This window comes from Asparagus officinalis, chromosome 8 (assembly GCF_001876935.1).
Source record: "Asparagus officinalis chromosome 8, Aspof.V1, whole genome shotgun sequence".
NCBI lineage: Eukaryota > Viridiplantae > Streptophyta > Magnoliopsida > Asparagales > Asparagaceae > Asparagus > Asparagus officinalis.
This window is the reverse complement of record NC_033801.1, coordinates 102,981,522-102,986,956: the sequence shown is the minus strand read 5'-3', so window position 1 is coordinate 102,986,956 and position 5,435 is coordinate 102,981,522. Positions and strand designations below refer to the sequence as shown.

Below are 5,435 nucleotides of genomic sequence, written 5' to 3'. Positions count from 1 at the left end.
GGTGGAGATGTTTGGATTGTTTCAGTTTGGAGCCATTGAAGGTGCTATCAGCCATAGACTTGATTGTGATATTGGAGAAGGATTGCGAACTCTTCTAGTGGATTGAGACCTTTAGAGGCCATTTGGTGAACTGCATGAGGCTTGATTCCTTGGGCAAGAGGATACGTAGGCAGCCTTTATGATGTAGCCGTTTTGGATTCTGTTTTGGATTAGTTGTTTTGATGGGGGGAGATTGTTTGAACTCTCATTTGAATTCCCGACTTGTTATGGATTGAGTCTGTTGCAATGAATTGTTTCACGGCATCCTGGACGCAACAAGTGGGATGTTTGTGGATACTTTGGTGTCGGATCAGTTTAGGAGAAACTTCGCTGAGGTAGAGAATTGTTGGAAGAATTCAGAAATCCAGTTTTTAGATTGTGAGTCGACTCATACATACACATGAGTCGACTCATCAGGTTGAGTTGACTCATGCCTGTCATGAGTCGACTCACGAAACCCAACCGTTTTGTCACAAGTTTCTGACGAGTCGACTCACCTCAGTCATGAGTCGACTCATCGATGGTTTCTGTTTTGTATGAAGTTTCTGACGAGTCGACTCACCTCAGTCATGAGTCGACTCATGTCGGGTTTTTAGCCTGTTTTGGTTTTCCTGTTTGGTTTGGGATTGATGTTTGATATAAATATCAACACGAGTTTAGGGTTTTGAGAACCAACTCAGAGGGTTGTTTTGAGCAGCTATTCACAGGGAATAGAGCATCCTTTGTAGGAGAGATTGTGAGAAAATTAAGAGCTTGGTTCTAGGGTTTATTGGTGAGATTTTGTAACCCTATTTTGTATTTCTCTTTCTCTATTAGTAAAATCTTTCTCCTTGCCCCGTGGACGTAGGCAATTGCCAAACCACGTAAATCTCTTGTGTTATTTGGTGATTGTGTATTTTGGTTGTGATCTCTCTTGTTTGGCTTGTGTGTGATTCGACCGCTTCCGCCGCGCACAACAATTGGTATCAGAGTTTCGGGTTCGGCTTGAGGCTTGTTTGAATGATTCTCTGAAAAGATTCCTATTTGAAAAGTTAGATCGACAACATGGGTGAAGCAAGCACATCGGGATCGTCCAAGGCCAGAAGGGACAGGATCGATGCTGTTCTCCGCCTTTGGCTGCCCCCTCCTCCTCCGATGATGATGGTACGTGGTGGTGGTGGTGGTGGTCACATGCGATTCAAATCGGACCCCCAGCTATTATCTGATCATGAGCCCAGCCGTCCGCACGCTTTCTCCTTCCATCTCTATGGATTCAGTTGTTTTTTCTTTTATTTTATTTTGATAACACTTTGCGTATTCCTTTGCGAAAGTAATTTGGGAAAGGTTAGTCGACACCCATGCTCTAACTTGTTTCCTTGACTGCAATGTTACTATTTGGCTAAGGGATAATCTATAGCTGACCATTCACAAAGAGGTTTTTATTATATGATTGTAGTTACATGTTTGTTGTTACGTTGTTGGAGAATTCAGCGAAACTTTTGAGAAAAATTTTGCAGCTCCTAATGAGTTGGTTCTAATGATAATTTGAGTGGAAATTGTTGTGTGCATATCAAAGGGTTTGGATTTCTTCTTCTGTTTAGATCTGGTGAATTCTTTGTTGTTAATGCTTAGCTTAGATCAAATGCTTATTGATTATAATTTTTGATCTTCTGCTTATTTGTTTAATGATGCAAGATAGATTGTAGTTTCTATCATTATTTGTGGTTGATTTATTTTTTTTTGAAGTGCCTATTTATACACAAAAACTCGTTCCTTGTTTTGCAATTCAATAAATTCATATCAGCATTAAGAGATATCGACTTGATCCTATGTTTATTGCATGTATCAAAGAAATCACTTTTCAGTTGAGAAACGTTTTTGCGTACAATAAGTTTTAGTTCGTCGTGTCGTGCATGTGTCCGTGTGCCTTTATCTTTATCATCTTTGTTTGAACCCATGATTTATCTTCAAGTAGACTGCTTTGTGTGTGTTTACTGTGAAATTTCAAGTAAATATTAAATATAAGATTAGACAGCCGACACACAATTTGAAGTTTGAAAGACCAGTTCTAAAGAAGAAACCATTTTTGATTGCTAGAAATTTATTCCTATATTTCAGCTTGAGCAAATTAATCAGCATATATGGGCACCGTGACTGATGCTTCCAAGGTAATCCTCCTCCTCGTTTCTCTTAGTCTTTCATGCACTCGATCAATTTATTTTGCTGAGAAGTATCAAATTTCAAATGCCCATGTGCCAGTTGGGTCAGAGGACTGGAGGGATGGATCACCTCAAATGAGGATAGATACTATTTGTATATGTATCAAAGTGCATGTAATAGCATACATCACAACATATATAGAAAATGCATTATATGATTTAGCCATGTCTCGATTTTAAAAATTGAGGACCAGTGTCATATTTACTGGAGGAATTCGACCAAAAAGTTCTTAGTGTTAGTAACTCTATAGTGTAGTAGTAAAGTACATTGATAAACTTGAAGAAAAAAGTGCTCCAAGGGTTTGCTTTGGGACTGCTGAAATCCTCTAATTAGGTTAGGAAATAAATCATGTGTCATTTAGATCCTAAATCTTTTCAGGGGGGACCTTTGAACTGGTTATCTTTCTAGTGTTAGTCTAAAGTATAGACCCAAAGTTAAAGCGAAAACTAGAATCATGAAGAACACAGTCCAAAAAGTCCAGGAGAACTGCCAGTCAGCCTGGCGGTCTACCGTGAGTCAGCGGCGGTCGATCGTGAACGTGCACAGGAGTCAGGGAGAGGCTAGAGCTGAAGGCAGTCGACCACGGTGGTCGACCGTGCCAATCTTGTAATGTTTTCTGCTCTCGGGTTTTGGTTCGATCGACCGCGATACCTACACGGTCGAGCGTGACGGTCGACCGCGACGTTGTTTTCCAGATTCCTTATGAGTTCAGGAAATCTGTTTGGGCTGGGTTTGATATAAATACCCAAACATTTTTAGGGTTTGTTAAGCATCAGAAAATCATCAAAAGAGAGAGGTTTTGACAGAGAGATCTCAGAAAGATAAGACCCTAGTTTGAGAGCTTGTATTTCTTCTTCAATCAATAAAAGAATTGTGTGGTGTGGCTCCCGAGGACGTAGGCATGTTGCCGAACCTCATTAAATCTGTGTGTTCGTCTTCTTTATTTTTCTATAAGTTTTGATCTTTATTTGTGGTGAATTTTCCTACTTTCCTACTTTCAAACACAAGGTCTGAAAGTACAAGGGTTCGATTTGATTGTTTTGAATCCCCAACAACTGATATCAGAGCTTCGTTCAGCAATTTGTGTGAAAGCCATGGCAGAGAAAATCAATGAATCCCCAACAACTGATATCAGAGCTTCGTTCAGCAATTTGTGTGAAAGCCATGGCAGAGAAAATCAAATCTAAGATCGAGAAGTTTGACGGAGCTTCGTTCAGCAATTTGTGTGAAAGCCATGGCAGAGAAAATCAAATCTAAGATCGAGAAGTTTGACGGTTCATACTTCGCCTACTGGAAGTCACAGATGGAGGACTATATGTACCGGAAGGACTTATATCGCCCGTTGATGGGTAAGGAAAAGGGACAGAAGAAAGAGGAATCAGATGATGATTAGGAGATACTGGATAGGAAGGCTTTAGGGCAAATCCGGTCGTCGCTCGCCAAGTCAGTAGCCCACAACATATTGAAGGAGAAGATGACGGTGGGGCTTATGGAAGAACTCGCGAAGATGTACGAGCAATCGTTGGCAGCAAACAAGGTGCATCTCGTCAAGACTCTTTTCAACCTCAAGATGGCAGAAGGACGGTCTTTCACGATGTACCTCAGCGAGTTCAACATGATCATTGATCAGCTTATCTCCGTAGACATCACGTTTGGTGACGAAGTGCAGGCCCTACTGTTACTATCGCAGTTGCCGGATAGTTGGGCAGGTTGTGTGACGACAATCAGCAATTCAGCAGGGAAGGAAAAGTTAAAGCTGAGTGAGGTTGTTAGCATGATTCTATCCGAGGAGGTTAGAAGGAAATCGTACAAATCAGAAGGTTCAGGTTCAGCCCTAAATTTTGAGCAGAGAGGCAGAAGCCAGAAGAAAGAAAACCAGAACAGGAATCGGTCGAAATAAGTGAAGAAGAGGTCGAACTCGAATGTTAAGCCTATCAAAGGGAAGTGTTAGAACTACGGCCAGGAGGGCCATATGTCTTCAGTCTGCAAGAGTCTAAAGAATGATGCGGGTGAGCAGGAGGCTCATATCGTGCAGGATGTCTTGATCCTTGCTATGGACAGCGACACGGATTCTTGGGTCATCTGTTAGACCCTAGAGGGGGGATGATTAGGGTCTTATGCTAATCTAATCCGATTAAATACCAATTAAAACTTATTAACAAGTTATCCTAGCAAGTATGAAATACAACAATGTATATGAGCTAGGATAAGTAATATGAACAACAAAGAGATATATCCTATATGATGAATATGTATATATGCAAGGATATATAAACAACACAAGGGTAAAATAAACAATCTACACAAGTGATAGGGTAATATGATGAGCAATACACAAAGGCGATATAAGATATGAAAACAAGAATAAGAACGCCAATGCAATCACAAACACACGATATGATCACGGAGTTCGGACCTTCCGTCCTACGTCTCCGCTCCCCACTCCCGGGGAGAATTCCACTATCACAACCGGGTTTTCTACGTTCACCCGAACAACGTTTACACCTCACAGTATCGGTTTTCAACGCTCACCGATCAACGTCACTCCTCACAATCGGTTTTCTAGTTCACCGAAAACTTTCACACCACACTCGGTTTCTAGCTCACCGAAAACCTAACAATCTCACAATGTAACAAATATAAATTGTTCTCTAATATGGATGAGAACACAATAAAAGCTCACACTCAATGCTACAACTCTCACAACCCTAATATATTATGAATGCAAATACAATAAGCTCAAAGTGGGTGTGTGTAACAATGAGTGAAATCAAATCTAAACTCAATATAAAACTAGCTTTAATAGAATTGATAATTAACAAATAACAAATGAAAGCTAGAGTAGAGTTTAGAAAACTTCTCAATGGAAGACAAGATGGAGAGATGGAGATTGGAGCCCAAACAAGAAGATGATCTCCTCCACTTGTGAAAACTTCTTCACAAACAAAAACAAACCCTTAAACACACTTAAACCCTTGTTTAAAACTTGTTTAAAAACTTCTTAGATAGTTTGAAAAGAGATCAGCAATGGGTATTTATACCCTCTCAAAACTCAGCCAAAAATCCCAAGTCAAAAGACCAAAAAACCATCTTCAACGGCTCTAAAAAGAGCCGTTGGGACTCCAGCGGTCGACCAATGAAAATCGCAGTCGACCGCGAACAAGGTCAGAAGCTCAGGAGACATCCAGAGAGCCTTC

General features: G+C 40.6%; 1 long non-coding RNA gene across 1 annotated transcript in view; it reads left to right on the top strand.

The window, feature by feature from the left end:
* The window catches only part of LOC109819789, a 13,006-nt gene continuing 9,164 nt past the window's right edge, over nt 1,594–5,435 (top strand). The window contains exons 1-2 of the long non-coding RNA XR_002241633.1: nt 1,594–1,624; nt 2,137–2,186. This is a non-coding gene — a long non-coding RNA (uncharacterized LOC109819789). The remainder of the gene's footprint in view (nt 1,625–2,136; nt 2,187–5,435) is intronic.